General features: G+C 46.2%; 1 protein-coding gene and 1 non-coding gene across 3 annotated transcripts in view; both read left to right on the top strand.

Moving 5' to 3' along the window:
• The window catches only part of jp (junctophilin), a 107109-nt gene that overhangs the window by 8834 nt on the left and 79021 nt on the right, over window positions 1-19254 (top strand). The gene's annotated exons all lie outside the window — the stretch shown is intronic.
• On the top strand, window positions 7012-7085 carry TRNAT-CGU (transfer RNA threonine (anticodon CGU)). Its single transcript has one exon. It is a non-coding gene; the product is annotated as a tRNA-Thr (tRNA).

The following is a 19254-nucleotide window of genomic DNA, read 5'->3' as shown; positions in this document are numbered from 1 at the left end:
GTGTGGTGCGCCGTAAGGCTCATAGGTACTGTTTAATTCCATGTCCCTGTCCTGTGCGTGTTGTGGTTTCTTCTTGGTTACGCTCATCTGGTCACATATAGTCTATACGTTAGTCATTCACGTGAAGCTGGTAGCTGCGCAAGCTTTAAGAATGAAGGCATTGATGTGTTTCCTCAGTTTCTCCCCTCTGCTCCTCACTAGGGAGCCAAAGATTGGATCCGGCGCAGTCCTCTGTTTCAAAAATTTGCCGTGAAGCGGCTTATAAATAGAATTGGCACTACTTGGTTGAGCGTTTAGTGGTGCACACTTCCGTCTTGCTTCTCGTTCGTAGATGATTGTTGTACATATCACAAGTGAAACGCAAGATATTCAGTGCTTTTTGACACTAGAGCTCTCGCTTTTCTTTGTCGCGTTCAAGGACTTCTAGCATAGCAGACAACTCATTATTAGAGAAAGCATCTATTAGTAAGGGTAACATAATATGGGTGTCATGGGAAGGAAAACGAAGTCGATGATGGCAGAGAATTGGATGGCGTGAGGAGACTAGAAAGTTTAGAGTAGAATGGGTTGGGACTCAGGACGGGATTAAGTGCAGACTGATTGGTGAGCGGCCTCCTTCTGAAGAATAAATCACTGCAGCCACAAAAAACGTGCTTATTTTTATAGGCTACTGGAACCAGGACAACGCGCGTATAGCGGAACAAATATCTGCTTCAATAATTTACTTTTTGGGTCCCTGTAAATTATAAGTGCTGCAATTGTTGAGAGGAAAAGGAGCGCTGGAAGTAAGGAAGCAGGGAGGGTACTTGTCTTGCTCCTTGTCTTGTTTTTACTCTGTGCTCACGTGCTTCCTCTTAATCAGCATGGAATTTACTACTCTTCAGGTGCACTGTAATTGTCCTTGTTATGTTTAGCATATTCCAGGAAAATGGCGGTTTATTTTGCTACTCGGCGCTCCAGGAAACCAACCGATTTCTCTCTCTCATATCTCATGCTCGGCGCCACGTGAGAGACCCGAGGCGATCGGCGAGAACTGCGTATGTCATTGATCCTACTACGTCGTGCTTGGATGTGTATACAAGAAGAGGATCGAGATAATAAGGTGGTGCTGTGCTTCGAAGCCTATATAAGGCGACGCGAGATTAAACCGGGCAAACTTCTTCTGTCACCCGAGTTCGCGGCGTTTGGACTTCATCCTAGGAGCACGCCTGACATGTGCTACACGGCGGTCCATCACGACGCCCTGCAGCTGAATTTGCGGTCGCCTTTGTGCCTTAAATGTTCAAAGAGAGACACTCTAACTCACAAACATAAACACTCACAAACTGAAGCAAGGAAGGAAGCTATATGTTCTAATATGCAGGCTTATAAATATCAGAACCTAAATGGTGGATTTTCGCTCCACTTCTGCTTTGCACTGTAAGCACAAAACGTGACTTGCCATTAAGCTCGTTTAGACGTAATCCGCGTGCCTTCAGCGGCAACATAGCCGTCTTCAACAACAACCACGATGACGACAACAACATATATTTTTTGTACGTGAACTTCAGAAATTATGTTCCCGTGCTTTGTTTTTCTCTTTTCTTATCGTTTATTCTGCTTTGACTATCGTTTTGAGCGCATCTATGTCAGAGATGATGATGGCGGTGATGATGATTGTGGGTAAAAAATATTAGATTATGGGGTTTTACGTGCACAAACCACGATTTGATTATGAGGCACGCCGTAGTCGGGGACTCCGGAATAATTTTGATCACCAGGGGTTCTTTAACGTGCATCTAAATTTAAGTAAACGGGTGTTTTCACATTTTGCCCCCATCGCAATGCGGCCGCCGTGATCGGGATTCTATCCCGCGAACTCTTGCTTAGCAGCCCAACACCGCAGCCACTAAGCAACTACGGCGCCGATTATGAGTGAATTCTCATTTTTAGTGGTACGCCACCATCCCCTTCCTCGCTCTTTCCGTCTGCCTAGTTTTTTCCTGTGTTCGTCCTTTCATACGCGCAACTCTTCCTAACAAAAGTAAGCATTTTTCTGTTTTCGGTTCGATGCAACCGCTATTACAGGTTAATAGTTATGATCAATTCTAATAACTGAAATTTAGCGAACAGTAAAGAACTCAAACCTCCGTATGTGTCTGATTTTTGTAAATCTCAGCTAACATTTATTTTCCTTTCTGATTCATGCTGTTTCATTAAGGCGCGTCAGAATCTTCAATTCAAGTCTTCAACTTGGAGCTTTTCAGTTATTTTTCTTTCTACCTTTGGTGTCCATTGAATTCCCGAGTTGTATTTCTTTCGTTCGGAACATTTTCTATATTTTCCTGCGATCGTCATTATTTGCGATCGTTGACCTCGTTTGTAGAAAAAAGATATGATGTAGAACAAATGAAAGATGTAAGCGAAAGTGCAATCTAAAAAGAACAGCCTTATCCTCGACCGACCCCGGTTGACCCGCTGTGCCAGCTCAATGGCTAACGTGCCAGAAGTCAGTTTAGTTTCTTGGCGGACACGAATCCACATAATGATTGATGTAAAAATACACATATACAGCAAGATATAGCGCAGTTTAATACAGGTTTCCTTTTTTCGAAGCCTCACAACATTTATGTCCGTCGGTGATGGGAAAATTCCATGGTATTGCAGTTGGAAGCGACGGAGGACGTAAGATCGTGATGAGCTCCGCGTTTGCTTTACTGGTCACTAATAAGTGCCGTATTCTGAGTGTACGTTTGCGTCGATGAAGCTGCTATGCAATATGCAGTCATTTTGCAGGTACTATGATTGCCTTTCGGACGGAGAGCTGTACAAGACAGGAAGCATCATTTTAAACATATTGGAAAAACAAAACAAAACAAGGCATCGGGGTATGCTACAATAACCATATGTGAATGAAAAAAGAAACATTAGAAAAAAAACTGCGAGGCTCGCTGTTGTCCCCATAAATTGCAGCTGACAGCGTCAGCTAATTGAAGGTTACTCCGTATCCCTACTGCTCCGCGTCTATTCCCCTGTTCCGACTTGCTGTCGTCACCCTACCACATCGGCCATGCGCGCATACCCTTACCTAGCCACGGCTTGGCACCGATCACTGCGGGCGTGTCACTGCGAGCGACGCACATTTGTTCGTCGACTCCGCCGCCCACCGCAAACACACTACGAGAGCGTGAAAATGAGAGACCGGAACGTCGCCAGATGCGCTTCCCGCTCATTATCTCGCAATCTAACTTGGCCCCGGGCTCTAGCGAGTGAGACAGTCCGCGTTGCGCAATGCCCATGGTACACACTACAACTGTGCAAGCCCGCGCTCTCTTCTCCTTCTTCCTCTTGCCTCTTCTCTCCTTGGCTTTCTCCTTCAACCCTTGCTGCACGGTGGACTAGTGTCCTTGCATGGAATCCACAATCCCACCGTCTAAAGTAGCGCATAAAGGCTGTCTCCATTAACGTTTTCATAGAATTGCTTCATCGTCCGCAAAGCTTCGAAGCTCAGTCGGTTTTTTTACATGGCGGCGCACTAGGCACCCCTGCTCTCTACCAGAAGAACGGGTATACGTCTCGCTGTGTTGTTTGTCGATCGTTTCATAAGATTCTGCGTAATGAACCGCGCCTTGTCCTTTTACAGTCGTCGACTGAGGTTTCTCTTTCCTCTTGCCGTTTTGTGCACCTGCCCTCTAAACACGGTGCAGGTCCCTTTTTATTACATGACCATTAAAAGTACATGACACTTAATGTGTTTTTGCTTAATTAGGAGAGGCAGCCTTCACCATCACGGCAGTCAGTACAGCGCTGCTTCGTCAACTTGCGAATAACTTTCTTCCCGCGTCGGCGTAGTGTCCTTGGCGAAGCGTATTGTGGGTTTGCTTGTGTAGTGATATTATGAGTCAAGTTCTAAAGATGTAATCTTAACTATACTTTATAGAAATATCTCCTTATTTGGTTTGATCAATTTATTGGGTTTAACGTCCGAAAGTAACACAGCGCAACTCACCACCGCCACCACGTTGTAGTCGAGCCTTAAGGATTAAAGTTACTAGGGAAGCAAAACTCTCAGGGTTAGATCTAGTACGCATACAAAAATATTCAGGAAACTGGATAGAGGGATAGTCGCTATTGTAGCTCAATTAGTAGAGCACGGCAATCTTCCTGCGAATGCTCCGTTTTCGGCTCCCACTGGCCCTCAGGACTTCTGATCTTAACGAAAAAAAAATTGAATACTTTGGTAATACGTCCGTCAGCGTGTATTGCTAGTTGAGATACAAAGTTCATGAAGGTAATGCCTCACTTCAATAAATAAATAAATAAATAAATAAATAAATAAATAAAATCAGTCAACCAATCAATGAAAATTTTGCAAACTTTCATATCAGAGGTATTCATATAGCTTCAAAGCTACCAAGAATGAAGCTTGGTCAAATCGAGAGCAATCCGTTGATTCGCGATGGAGTGCTATTACACAACACCGTTAGAAACCACTGCCATTGGCCGCTTGCCTCCGCTAATATGTCCAGCATGAGGATTAGCTGGAATTTGATCTTACGAACTATTCTAGCGTAAGAGTTTTGTGTGAATACCGGCACATACCTCGTAAATAAATAGGCAAAGTGCAAGGAACAATGACAGCAAGAACAAAACAAATACTAGTTTCAATTCGTGAAAAATAACCTTCGCACTCGCCCGTGATTTGTGCTGATATTTCGTGCAGCCCAATCAGGCACGTGGTCTACGACCGCTTAGCGGGCATTGGCGCGCTTGCTACGGAAGAACGAAGAAAAAAAAAAGGTTGAGACTGTAGCCACGGAAGACCTGGTCCGTATTAACAAAAAAGCTCTCACGCTAGAATCGTTCGTAAGAGAAAGTTTTAGCCAATGATGATGTTCATAGTATTAGCGAAGGCGGCTGGCCAATAATGAAGAGCACTTACGAAAGAAAACCTTTGTGAATTCGGCCCCTGAACGCAGGAAAAGCGAACAGAACGCTGTTGCGCTTCGTGATGTCTGCTGGACTATGTGGTCGCCTACTGAACGCCCATGCGTGTACATTTACTGCGTTTCTTGCCCTACTCTTCCTTTCCGTATTTCCTTTCCCCCAGTGCGGGCAGGCCTAGCGTGCGCAATTCTGGCTAAGCCTCTCCCTCTCCCTTCGGGGACGGCTCGCCCTGCAGCCACGGCAGCGATAAAGTCGCGTCCGAACCGCTCGTCCTGACAGCGCTGCACGTGAACGCGTGTGCACTTGTAGGCGTCGGCCGGTCGCGTTATTTTTACCGGCCGAGACAGCGCGCAAGCACGTGGGAGCTAGCCCCGTCGCACGGGGCGAGGTTGCACGGGCCGCCGCTGGGAGCCGCGGCTTCTCCGCGTGCCCCACGGTGGGGGCGCCGGTGCAGGCGACGAACAACGCGCCTGGCTGGCTGGCTGGCTGCGTCACCTTGGACTGACTCAAAAGCGCGCGGCCCGGCGAAAATGACGACGCCACGCGGGGAGGGGGGCTCTCGGTGTGCCGAGTGCTTTATGGCGTCTGGGCGAGGCCCCGTTTCCGCGGCTCTGGGAAATCGCGGTCCGAACCTGGCTCGTCACGCCGCCGCTTCTCTCGCCCGCCTCCTGCTGAGGCAGCGGTCATGCGATGAGTGAAGCCGCGTGGCTGCGGTTTACGATGGGACCTCTTCACGCCTGACTCATGGATGCCCTACTTCACCGGCCTGATTTTAACCTCTTAACCTGTTGGCGCTCCGGCACGGCCAAGCGGTGACCGGTAACGCTAATAGCTGTGACCACAATGATGTTCGTTCTGGAAAACGCTGGAAATAATGAAAGCTTATGTAAAACTGAGTGCCCTTTCACTCTGTGAATAAGGATGACCAGAGAAGCTGTGTATGTGGGCACCTTAATGGCGAACTGCACCTCCACCGTGGTTCAGCTCGGTATTCGATATCTTCGGGATCGGCCCAGGGGAATGCTTAACGTCTCCTTCACCTCCGCGGCGGGTCGGCCCGTCATTGCACTACCTTCGGGATTGGCTCACGTATGGGGAGTGCTTAACGCCTGCTTCACCTCCGCCGCGAGTTGGACCGGTATTGCACTATCTTCGGGATCGGCCCACGTACGAAAAATTGTCGGTCTACGCGTGGACGCAATCCGCGAGATCCTAGCCATACACAGCTAGACAGCTTCGCTGTAAAAAAAGAAATGGCCACCCAAGCACTCCGTACAGATGGTTAACCAGCGAACCTGGAACGTACGGCCCCGGTGTTTATCACTGGGTTAATCCCGACTGTTCATTAAACGACGGCTTGGTAGGCTGCCGTATCCTCGGTACGCAGTTGCTGCTAGCATTCGGCTGCACGAGTCTGTTGGGCTCGGGCTGCAGCATCGACACGGCCTAGACGAGCTCGTTCCCAGTTCTGCTCGCGGCGTTTCTGATCGAAAGCTGCCTGCTCCTCAGGAGTACGTATGACCCGTGATCGACCCGTTTCGGAGCCGTAGAGAAACTACTGCGAGCGCGCTCGGCTGCAACGGAGACAACACGTCGCGACGATGCTCTGCGATGATGCTCTGCGTTACGCTCGCAGAGCATTGCACGCCTAATGGGAAGACGTGGGATCGTTCACCAACTGCGGCAAGTTGTTTTTTCATTCACTTCCATTGCCATTAATTTACCATTTCTTTAATTCAATTAGCAAGTACAAGTAATTTCCCTTATGTTGTCCTTCGTGTCTTTTGTTGTTGGCTTCTCATGATATGATCAATAAAAATCTGGCTTCTCGGTTAACCCCCTTTCTTCTCGTTCTTACATAACAAGGGTCTCGAATCCGGCAACATCGATGCCTTCAGGGCTGCATGTGTGGGTTTATTGACCAGTTGCCTTCAGCCTGAAATACCACGTACTCGTGACGCCTGCGGCAGAAAGGGTGTTCCACATCCGCCGCCAAGTTTTATGAGTGGTGGCGCTGGCTAACACTCCCAAGGTTAGTTCTAGTAGTAATGCATAAATGCTGAAGAAAGTGGATAGGGAAACGGCGCCGCGGTAGCTCAGTTGGTTAGAGCATCGCACGCGTAATGCGAAGACGTGGGATCAATGCCCTACCTGCGGCAAGTTGTTTCTTCAGCCACATTCATTGCCATTAATTTATCATTTCTGTAATTCGATTAGTAAGTACAAGTAATTTTCCCTATGTTGTCCTTGGTGTGTTTGGTTGTTGGTTTCTCATGATGTGATAGATAGGTGAAGTTATTTATGATCTTTCGATGTCAAGATATTAAATTAATTTTTGTTACAAGCGAGAAAGGCAATACAACAGTTGTTAACGGGTTACCCGATGCTATATTTTACAACTCACCTTCATTGCATAGTACCATGGTAGAGGATGGAAAGTGGGCCGACACGAAGGGCTTCTACACTGAAGAAATCGCCTGTTTTCCTCAGGGGATTAAAGGTGTAGTGGAATGGAACGGTGAGTGGGACTGAAAATATTGCGTTTATTACTTTTTTTTTTCTATGTTTCCGTGTTCTCTCCGTACAGTGCTACGTGACAGAGGAGATGAATTTTTCTGTTTTTTCTTCTTTAATTTCCATTTTCTAATGTGTATGTAGGAATGGACGTTTCTAAATAGCACTCTCATCTCTTCGTTAGATTTCTTTGTTATCAATCTCTGTGGAATCTAAATGCTCGAGGATCACGTTTGACTCATAAACGAAATCACACCTTCAGGAAATGGGCTACAGTCTTTGCGGCAGGTTACTGATAGCTGAAGAAATGCAACGTTCGCCAATCTAGGCACAGGTCATTCATAAGTCACACATATGGCTATGTAGGTGATAGTAGATATATTTAACGAGGGGGGGGGGGGATAAAGGGGAGAGGCTCGTGCGTCCTGCTACTATTATCTTGTATTTAACTCGTATATAGGCTGTGAGGGATGAACATTACTTTAAAAAAAAAACATTCTGATGAACATGGAAAGAACGAAAACCAAAAGAAAGTAGTGGATTACCTGATGTTACACTTCAGCGCGAAGTTGAAAATGTGAATAAAAATAAAAGCCAAACACATACAGACTCAGTACAAAGTAAAGAATAAAGTAAAATAAAAGTGAAAGTTCAAATTCATGCACACTGCCAGTATGTTGAGGCTTGATTGCACGAAAAAAAAAAATCCGCATCGCACATAAAATGTTCTCTTTGAAATGTCTGGAGAAGGCCACGGCCCAAGAATAGTCCCTGACTCCCTGTTGCACTAAATGACTCCCCATCGCACTAAACTTGACACACAGTTCTTTCGTTTGCTGTTCATAAAGCAGACAAGTTAAGTGCATATGCGAGTTGTCCTCATCTGCTTCCCCACAAGCACATGATGATGATGGAGTGCCCCCTACTTTATGTAAGAATTGGGGAAGGTCACACGTGTAGCCGAAGTTGATTAAACCTATTTTCCATGCCTCTCAACAAGTTAACAGAAAGCCTGAATTTTATTTCAGGATTCACTACGTACAGAATAAATATTTTCGCTACGTCGTCAGACCACGTTGTCGAAGACTATTTAATGCAGAATTTCTTCACTATATGTAGGGCATAGTCTTAGGCGGCTTACGCAAACTCGGGTAGCTTTGTATTTCTGTTGTTGCTCGTGTGTTTTAAATAAAGAGGTGATGCTTGTGGCCAGCTTACTCCTAATTTTTGTCTTAGTAATCTAGTCTTCCTAAAGAGAATAAGTGTAAGAGCTCCGGTTATTTTCGTCGACTATTTTTTTGTCCCTTCGGCCAAACTAAGTGCTTAGTGAGTACGCGCATAATTTCGCTGCTCTCAAAGTCAGTGCCTTCATTTACCCGCGTCCTGTTCTAAAAAGCACCGACTCTTTTGGCAAATTTATATGTTATCGCACCTAGGTTTCCTCCACCTTAAGGAAAATTTTAACTGGCATCGACATTATGAGAAATATTTTTCGCCAAGAATGGAGTTTATATTACTCACTGAATCGGCTAATTTATCGAAACAAGCAAACAAAACAAACAAAAGCAAAGGTGAGACGTGGTCGTATTCGAGTGCTCTGGTTGGGACGGACAGATTGCATCTAACGACCCGGTGGCACTGTTGCTACATTTCTCGTGAGCAAACTTTGAGGTGCTTCCTTCGAAACCGGGGCCCCAGCAGTTTCGAGGTAACGGGAAACTTCTTCGCGCACACTCTTATAATGAACGTACCCGTTACGCATGCAGAAGATGCCGGAGCTTGTACATATAAGCACTATGATCGTAACAAAATCGTTCGACCGTGCTACTAAGATCTCTTAACAATTCCAGTGGTACAGCTGTTACGTTATTGCTGCTGTAGCAGCGAGCGTTCTTTTTGTAATGCACGCATTAAGGGTTTGGTACGACTGTAGTGTTTGCTTGTTTTTCGGTGTTATTGCGGCCTACGACTTGGTAAAGCAGAATAGCTACATTACTTACGTATGTTTTTAAAGAAGCTCGACTTGTAGCTGACGCCTAAGAGTACGCAATGCAATATACACTCCTGCCGGTCTCTTCGTTCTGTTTTCACCCATTCTCTTCCCTTCCCGCTAATGCTGACCCTGGTCAAACGTCAGCCGTCCGCCAGATATTCGCGGCAAGGCCAGAAAGTACTTCCTGTAAACCTGCCCCTCACTCATTCTCTGAGAAACACCTCTGTTCCATGAAAAGGCGACCGACTTTTGTGAATCTCTTTCTTCGCCGCTGGTTTTCCTGGAACTCATTTGGTTAATTGCTTATAATCTTGTGTTGCTCCCTCTTCCACCCTACGTTCTATTTGATGCCAAGTGGTTCAGGCCTTGAGCTGTGTTTATGCCCTTGCTCTGCCTTGAGCGAGGTAGTTATGCCGGGGTAAACCCTTAGTAACCACTTATTCCCGTCTTCTGCTCCTTCAGTTTAGGTATATAGGAGCGACACGGTTCGAGTCCACAGCGTTGTTTCAGTAGGTTGCGGAACAATAAAGTGCGACATCTCGCAGCATCTGCTGGGTTCAAGGTACAACGCTCCCGTATGTGCGGCTTGGATGCCAAGTGTGGCCGCATCTGCGCTTCAAAACTATTTCTCAGTGTCAGCAGCTACGCGAAGAAAATCCGTTTCCTTTGTTCCGCAGCCCATCGCTTCGCCCACGACGGCTTTGGTTTCTCCGCGTTCGTAAAGGGTGACGCAAAGTTCGATGGCGTGTCGCCAAGTGCCCTAGAGGCCACTGTGCACGGACGAGACAACGTCAGAGTTGACCGAACCACTCAGCTGTGGGCCACATCGACTCGAGGTTCGAGTGCCGGGGCCGCTTATCCGTCACTGCTGGCGTGGGTCGCTCTCGGCATCGCGTCCCTTCGATCGGCAGCCCGGCGGGGCCAGGCTTCGCTGCAGCTCCAGCGGTGATGAGGTAGAAGAGAGAGAGAGAGAGAGCGATAGAAAAAAAAAAAAAACTGAGCGAGCTCCCTGCGCGCTCATTTCGTTAATGACGCTTTCCAATGCGCGACCAGACGGATGCAGGTGCGGAGAAGGGTTGAGGCGAGAGCGGGGCTGTGCGCCTACTTTCGGGCATAGCGACAGAACGGCGCGAATCGTTTTGTGCGTTTAGCTTTGCTGTGTTTCTCAAAATCGCAGCAGGGGCGCGAACGCCAGACTGCGATATTTTGCGGCTGCCGCCGGTGTCCGTCGGTGGAGGCTGGATTAATAAAAGAGCTCATTTAGGGACAATGGGCGCCGAGTGAGGGAGAAGAGCAGGGACGAGGAATACCGCGGTTATGAAAGCGCTGTATAGAGTCAAGCTGCGCAAGGAGGCATTTATTACCGCGCCGTAGAGGATTCAGGCTCGCAATGGCTGAACAGTCTGATGCAGCCAGCGAGGGATATGAACCACCTGGACCCTTAGGCCACTGATAGTAACAGCGAGTTGCGTCATGTAATAAGGTGGTAGAGCAGCACGACGCAAGTGGACACGTAGAGATGGGAAATAGGAAATGCGAGAGTCATTTTGCATATGCCCGGTGCATTCAAAATCTCGTATCGACGAGGTTTTTACATTGGTTCAGCGGAGTCCTTATTGAGTCGTTTCCAAGGAGTGCAATTTTTACATTCTTTACGTTCAAAGCACTGTGCTTCGAAACATCTTCGACAACAAACGCGATTATTTGCGTTATATTCAGTAATACTGCTCGAGAAAGCTTCGATCAGTTGTGTGCGAACATCTACAAAAGTTGGCCTCTCCCCTCAAGGGTGTGCTCCATTCAAGAAGGCTATAATTAAGGCTGAAAGGCGGGCTAGTTGGTTACCGAATTAGAGTGCCTATATACCAGCGCCGTGAAACAAGACAGATAAGACCAAATGGGCATGAAGAACGCTGGATTGCAAGTAGTATTTGAAAAAAATACTTCACAGGCATACGTATAGAAAGCCGCAAAGAAGAAACACAAGAATAAATTTATCTGTGGGCCCTACGAACACTAGCGTCGAGCTTTATGAGCGCCGTTTCTTGTCTAGTTTCACTCCTAAATAAAATTAATTAAATTATGGGGTTTTACGTGCCAAAACCACTTTCTAATTATGAGACACGCCGTAGTGGAGGACTCCGGAAATTTCGACCACCTGGGGTTCTTTAACGTGCACCTAAATCGAAGTACACGGGTGTTTTCGCATTTCGCCTCCATCGAAATGCGGCCGCCGTGGCCGGGATTCAATCCCGCGACCTCGTGCTCAGCAGCCCAACACCATAGCCACTGAGAAACCACGATGGGTACTCCTAAATAAAGCCATCTAGTTACCGTATCAAAGAAGAAGAAGAAATTGACAACTGGATGCCGCATATCTTGTTTAGCACTTTTCCTGAAAGCGAAAGATTTTCTTCAGTGGTAAAACGGCCCACCTCCGGGATTTGTTTCCGAAATAACTGTCCTCTACAGGAGACTGCGGTCAGTGCCGTGTGGTCAAAGTAATCAAACAGTGCCCTCGTTAATTAGCGATTTTAAGTAAGAAGCGTCCTAGTTCTACGTCTTCCACGCACTTCCTGTCGAAACGTGTGAAAAAAATGTATCTAATCGCTAGCACACAATTCATTTATAGAGGAACGTTCGAAGAAAAAACAGCTTTTAAATTCTTTTACAGCCGCGCACCGACTTCTGAGCTTTATCCGCGATGCACACAAGTACAAGTTTGTCGACCCGTCCCTTCCTTGCATTCCCTCTCTTTATCTCTAAATATCGCACCTAGGAGGCAAGACACCCAGCGTGGATGTGAGCCCTTTTTACCAATCGGAGACAAAAAGTGAATAGGTGTAGAAATGCAGGGAGAGTGACCACATATGATTTTGGTTGGCTTCCCTGCACGGGGGTAAGGGGGTTATGGGCTGCAAGAGAAAAGAGAGAAGCAGAAAGAACACGCGTATACAACCACAACCCAGGGGTAACAAGCAGTGTTGTTACTGGCTATCGCACGGACGCGTAGAACTGAAGCAGTGCATTTACATAGTTCTGCGCGGACGACGTTTGGTATCATTAGGTGACTCGGAACATATATACTGACCTGAGAGTGGACATTTGTCCAGTCTGTCTGCCACGTCACGGCACTTGCCCTACCGCGCTAAAGAGTGGACAGACGCAGAGTCGTTGTGCGAAGTTCTCATGACAACCGCGCAACCGATCAGACTCTGTGTAAGAGACATGGATGTTTGAATTTGCATATTCCTGCGCATTTAATGCAATCAAAATAACAACTAACTTGCCTGATGAACCCTTAATAGCTAAGATGATAACTACGACGTACAGCGCGAAGGACAAGAACTGCGAGAGACGACATACACTGCGCTGACTTCCAACAATATTTTATTGCGTTGCCACATCATGTGTATATATACAAGAGGGGGCATGCGCAGAAAATGAAAGGCAGTCAGTTGAAATACATGGCTTCACTAAGGGTCAGCGCGATAGAAAGATCACTAACGCACACACTACCCAGTTTTCTGATGAAATCAGCTTGTATAATTTCCCTCGTGAGCTGTGAGATGTGTCTCGCTAAAATTTCCGTATCTTCAAAGAGAGCCACGCAGCCGCAGTCCCGGCAAAAGCTCACAGCTATGATGGTCACTTTCTTTGCGGTTGCTTTTTTTTCAAGCTTTAGAAATTGTTGGCGCAGACTAGGTATCAGAAATTGTACACAAAAATTGTGCGCACAGATTAGCTGATGCAGCTTTGCTCCGGTACAAAGATAGAACGACAGCTATGCATAAGGCTCTTCCTAAACTAAATTTTGCTTACCACCAAATCATCCCGTATACTATGATCGACGTCCAACGAATGAGGCGTTTCTATCTCGTTATAGATATAACTCGCGCATTTCAGCACGATTTAGCTGAATAAATGCTGAGGCTGTCGCACAGCGCTTGATTACGCAACAGCACAGCAATTTTGCTGAATACTGCGCATCAAAAAGCAAAATTACGGCTTCCATTGGATCGCAACATCCGTGTTTTTCTTGAAAAGTGATTGATTTTGTCGTGCCTGACATGTTTTTCCACTCTCGTTGTGCAAGTACTGCAACCGTAATATAAAAAATAAGCTATAGTGACGCTATCACGTGTCGGAGCTCTAATAAACGCCAGGTTCGTTATTTACATGGATTGACACATGAAATTTCTTGTTTGTAGAAGGTCAATTATGTAAAGAAGTCACGATTGGAAAAATAAAACAAGAAAGCGTGAGAACAGGGAATCTAAACACATCATTGCATAATGCATCTGCTGGCTGAGAACCTGCCACGTCATTACCGTGAAGTAGATGTTTCGTAACAAAGGCAATTCCCATCCTCAGACAGACGCAAATGACCCTGGGAACTGATCATCTGCCCATTTATTATGAAAGACACGGGCTTGCTTGCCTCCATCTGCATATCAAAACCTTGGGGCCGAGCAGGCTCCCATGTAACGCCCAACTGAAAGGCGCGCAGCAGGACAATGGTGAGTGCGCCAGCTTCTGAGAGGTAGTGATTGGCTGTGAAAAAACAACTGGCGAGCGTTAAAAACAGCATCGCTGCGAGTAACATAAAACAATATAAAATGGAAAGCCCCTGCCGGTGATGGTTCCGCTGTGTGTTCAACAATGACGCGAAATTGGCACATAAGAACGCGAATATGTTTTCGCGTTCGACACTGTGGGTCCATTTCTTTTTGTTATGTATCCTACTTTGGTTCGGCTTGTGCTGTGTTGTTTTGAATTTCGCCTTTTCCACCACTAAAAATCATGCGTTGTCATGCAAGATAAAGCTTGATGAAAAAAAAAAAAAGACTAAAGCGAGGACGAGATTTTGTGCCTTAGCGAATCGCCGCTCGCGTACGTAAGGTCGAGCCAAACTTGCCTTGAGTTGTCGAGCAACCAGCTCCGCACATGTTGCGCGACGTCTGGCGGTAGCTATTGGGCTGCATAGTCAGTGATGGGCCAAGAATTCAGTGGCAAGTGATCCTCAGAGGGAACGTCTACACGAGCAAGCGCAAATCACCTCGTCCTTAACTCAATATCTTCCTTATGCTTTGTATCCATGTCCCCGTCTTTTGTCCTGCTCAGGCGCTTTCTTTTAATAAAACTTCTCTCCCTGATGTGATTTTTTTTTCACGGTTGAGTAGTACCCTGTGCGAAGGAATTGACCTGGCCATTCAGCATTTCGTGGTGCATCTTCTCGGTCGTAGTTATTCACCCGCACACTGACAACAAGAGGTGCTGGCGGGGAAGTAACTTGTACTATTTTGGTATCTACATCGGTGAACACGGGAGCGTGTGGCTTTCAGTACCCTCAAAATACTGTCTGCACTTGCGCATTATTGTTTATTTTTTTATTTACAATATACTGCAGCCTAAAATAGGGCTATAGCAGGAGTGGGAACATACATTACTATACATTACGCATTAAGACAAACACGTTGTTGGTGACGTATGGGAGAGGCCTTTGCCCTACAGTGGGCGTAACCAGACTGATGATGATGATGATGATGAAGATGAAGATGAAGAAGAAGAAGAAGAAGAAGAAGAAGAAGAAGAAGAAGAAGAAGAAGAAGAAGAAGATGATGATGATGAAACACAAGAAGATGAATGATCAAAAAGAAGCGCTTTACTTGTTAGCGAAGTGCTTACCAGTGGTAGCTATGAATACTTTTAGTGATAGTAAACGAATGCTACCGGATAGAGAATTCCAAACCTCTATTGTACGTGGAAAAAAACTACTTGAAAGTGTTAGTACGGGCATAGGTAAGTGTTACGTTCAAGGCGTGTGAGCTACGGGTACAACTTGCGTTAGTAAATGTGATATAGTTACAATCAGAAAGACCAGAGGTGGAGTTATTAGTTGCATATAAAAGTTTTAAGGCTTCAATGTGATAACGTGAAAGTAATGGCTCCATGTTCAAAGATTGTTGAGCCTGTGTTGGTGAGAAAGTGCGGCTGTAATTTTGGCAAATTAAACGGATAGATTTTCGTTGAACGTTACTGAGCGAGCTTATTTCACATTGTTTGTAGGGGACCAAACGACAGATGCATTATCTAGAACATGGCGAATTAGCGTTTTATACAATAGAAGTTTAGTATGGCGGAGGGTCTTAGCTAAAGTGCGGCGCAAATAACCTATTTTTTTTTAGTGCTTTCCCCTTTACATATTCAATATGTTTAGATCGCGAAAGATGTTCGGCTGGAATAAAACCTAACTATTTATATTGAGCACTCTTTTAAGTTGGATGCCATCCAGAGAATAATCGAACGAGAGGGGGTTCTGTCTCTTGGAAAATAACATCACGGCTGTTTTGCTGCAGTTGATGTTCATTTGCCACGTTTTGTACCAAGCGCAGAAAGACATAAGGGATTGGGCAAGACGGTGGTGGTCATCAATGTATTCGTATAATACGCGGTCATCTGCATAAAGTCTGATTTTAGTTGAGGTGCTATGAAGTAAATCATTGATGCATATTAGAAATAATAAAGGGCCTAATACGGATCCCTGATGAACGCCTGACGTAACGTCGACAGGAATTGAGTCCACTGAGTTAAAGGAAACAAATTGTGAGCGACCGCGAAGAAAACTCGCTATCCAAGAAACAAGACAGGGATTATTGAATATGGCGTTTAATTTTACCAGTAGTTTAGAATGAATCACAGAGTCAAAAGCTTTAGAGAAGTCCATAAAGATGACATCCACTTAATTACCTATGCCTAGGTAATCATGATCATGATCAGTAATCATGAACAAAATCGACTAATTGCGTTACACTGCTATAAACACAACGGAAACCATGCTGGGAAGATGTTAGAACATCATTAGAGTTAAGGAATTCGATTATATGTTTGTGACTATTGTGCTCTAACTTCTTGTATGACTGGGGTGTAAGAGATATCGGCCTGTAGTTAGAGAGAAGTTGTTTATCACCTGATTTATACAAAGGCAGGACTTTGGCTGTTTTCCACTTGGTACTTCACTAGAGTCTAACGATTTCTGGAAGATTACAGTAAGGTACTGAGCAGTCCATAGGGAGTGTCTTACAAGGAAAGAATTCGAGATACCATCTGAACCGGTGCACCCTTTAGTGTCGAGATTCAAGATTAGGTTTAAGACACCATCGGAACTTATTACAATATCGCCTAATTTATCAGTTTGTGCATCGTAACTAAACTTTGGAACTACATGATTTTCGAGGGTGAAAACAGATTGGAAGTACGATGTAAAAGCATTCCAAACTACGGTGGGGTCGTTAGTAATAGCGTCGTTAATCTTGAAAACGGTACTGCACGTTTCACTAGGTAAAATTGATGTCCAGAACCTGCGGGGATATGATTTTAGTAGCAGAGGGAGCTCCACTGAAAAATATAAATCTTTAGCATATTTAGTGCGAGTACGAAGTTCCTCCTTGGTTTTTTTTTTTTTCAAAAGGAACGCGAACCAGGATTAGAATGCCTTGATTTACGTAGTCTACCAACACGGCGTGACAGGTGCAGGATATCCTGGTTAATGCAAGGAAGTTTGTTATTTATCTTTTTTGTTTTTAATGGAAAGTAGTTATTGATGCAAGATTAAGATTTATTGCAAGTATTAATTCGGTGAGGCCAGAGGCGGCTTACACGAGCATTTAATAACGAAAATAATAATAAATTTAAGAACGCGTTCGCAAGTGATCTTTAGAGAACTTCTAGTCCGCACTAGAATGCGATCTTAAATTCATTATTATTTTCATTATTAAATGTTCGTGCAAGCTGCCCCAGGTTCCTACTGCGCACCCAACTGCCAGCCTAAGTGTCCCAGTATAACCTTAGCTTTGTCCAAATAGTCCCACGCCAACTTAGCTGTTCCCAGCTAGTGGGGTTCCCAGTGATGTGTCGCTTAGGTCGAGAAGACCGCTACCTTGAACCAGATAACTTTTGACTGCTCGAGCTGAAACTGTTTTATGTTCTAACTGCCACAAGTTAAAAAAAAAAAGTTCACTTGGAGAGAAAGGCGGGAACTTCAAAAACGTCCCGGAGGACGACAAGCGCTCTTTAATGCAGTACTGTTGTGGCCACCACGTGTGTACGAATATTATATTCACCGCAACATAATCTAAAAATTGGGAAGCTGTGTCTATACCACTAGTGTTGGACGGCAACATTGATTTCCATTACTCGGGGTTGCTTAACGTGCGTTGACATCCGTTCGCCTTCGTCGGAACGCCGTCGACGTGACCAGCGAGTGCAACAGGCGACCTCGCGCTGGGCAGCCTTTATAGCCGTTGAGCGACCGCCGAGTCCGTCGACGACGGCCTTGAACGTCAGCCGCGTACAACGCAACAAATTCATGCCGCTAACTTCGTACCCTTTGGAGGATACGAGAGTGGTGGCCGCGCAAGGCACTCGCGGTAGCGTAACGCAACTAACTAATTACATTAAGCAAAAGAATTAAAACGCATTGGCACACGCTCGGTGCCCTGCGGGCCGGACTCGGGCCCCAGCAGTGGTAAAAATCTGGCACGTAGCGAATGCGCTCGGCCTTAGGATCCACGGCGGCCACTTCCGATTACCGCCCTCCAGCGGCACCACTGCCTCGTAAAACATCGGACGAGCCCGCCGAGTCCGTGCGGCCGCCGAGTGTCCGGCGCGTGATGTTCGGCGGGGTGGGCGTGCGCGGCACGCACGAGCGGAGCCCGAGCCTCACGAGACGCCCGTGCGTGCTCGCCGCTCGTGACGAGGCGCGCCGCGGCGTATAAATATTGATGCAGGCTGGGAGGCCCCGCGATTATGGCCGCGCCGGCCATACACTCCGTCCACGGCGCGCGGCCGCGCATGCGCCCGTATCTCTGCCGCTAGAAGGACGCGGCACCTCCCGCGACGGTGTACGCGCAAGTGAACTGCGGCCTTTCCGTTATGTCCCCCTTTTTTTTTTTGCCGCTCATAGGGGAGCCACCTGTTGTTCCCACTTGCCGGAAAGACCGCTCTGCTCGTGCGCGCGCGCGGCCTGACAGACGAACGGTAGCACGATTTGTTCGTGCTGCAGCGTCTTCGCGTTAACCGTTATTGAAACAAACTGCTGTTTTCTATCCTGCGCGCAGACGGAATGGAGAGACACGTTTAGTGACCCTATAGAAAAATAGCGCCGTTGCATCCGTGTGAGTATACGTCTTCGTGACAAAGATTTCTCTTTCTCTCTATCCACACGCCTCGTTCGCGACAATGTGAGCCGCATTTCCTGCTATTCTAAAACGATACAGCGCGGCGATCCGATCTTAGGCAAAATCTCTCAGACGACCTAACCGTGCGCATCGACTCTTTGCATTTCGGTTTAACACTATAGATACTCTTAAACTGCATCATTCGTGTATATACAAGGTACCACATAAATGTAATATAGATATCAATACAACAAGATACAGCCTAGGGAAATTGCTGCCGTTTGTGTATTTTGTTATCATCTGATATGGCTCACAAAGGAGTACTTTTATCATTTACGAAGCAAAGGAACTTGCCGCTTTCATGAGCTCACTCAATCACGAATTGATGGACGGTTTGGTAACGGAAGAAACGCTAAACGTTGACGCCTAAACTCTTCTTTAATAGTGCTGTGAACGGGTCTATTACATGCTGCACTGGGCGAAACGCACCAATCCGTTGATCGAACGGCGCACCGGCAAAACTTACGCGCCCCAAGTAGGCCTAAATCAAGTTTGATTCCTATGCAAATGAACACCTTTCAGCATTAGCCTGTGGACATGCGAAAAAAAAATGAAAGCAGTTACTTAATAACGCTAAATACT

The sequence above is a fragment of the Dermacentor variabilis genome, chromosome 1 (assembly GCF_050947875.1).
Source record: "Dermacentor variabilis isolate Ectoservices chromosome 1, ASM5094787v1, whole genome shotgun sequence".
Lineage (NCBI taxonomy): Eukaryota > Metazoa > Arthropoda > Arachnida > Ixodida > Ixodidae > Dermacentor > Dermacentor variabilis.
The sequence above is the reverse complement of the archived record's forward strand: the minus strand, read 5'-3'. Positions and strand labels throughout refer to the sequence as shown.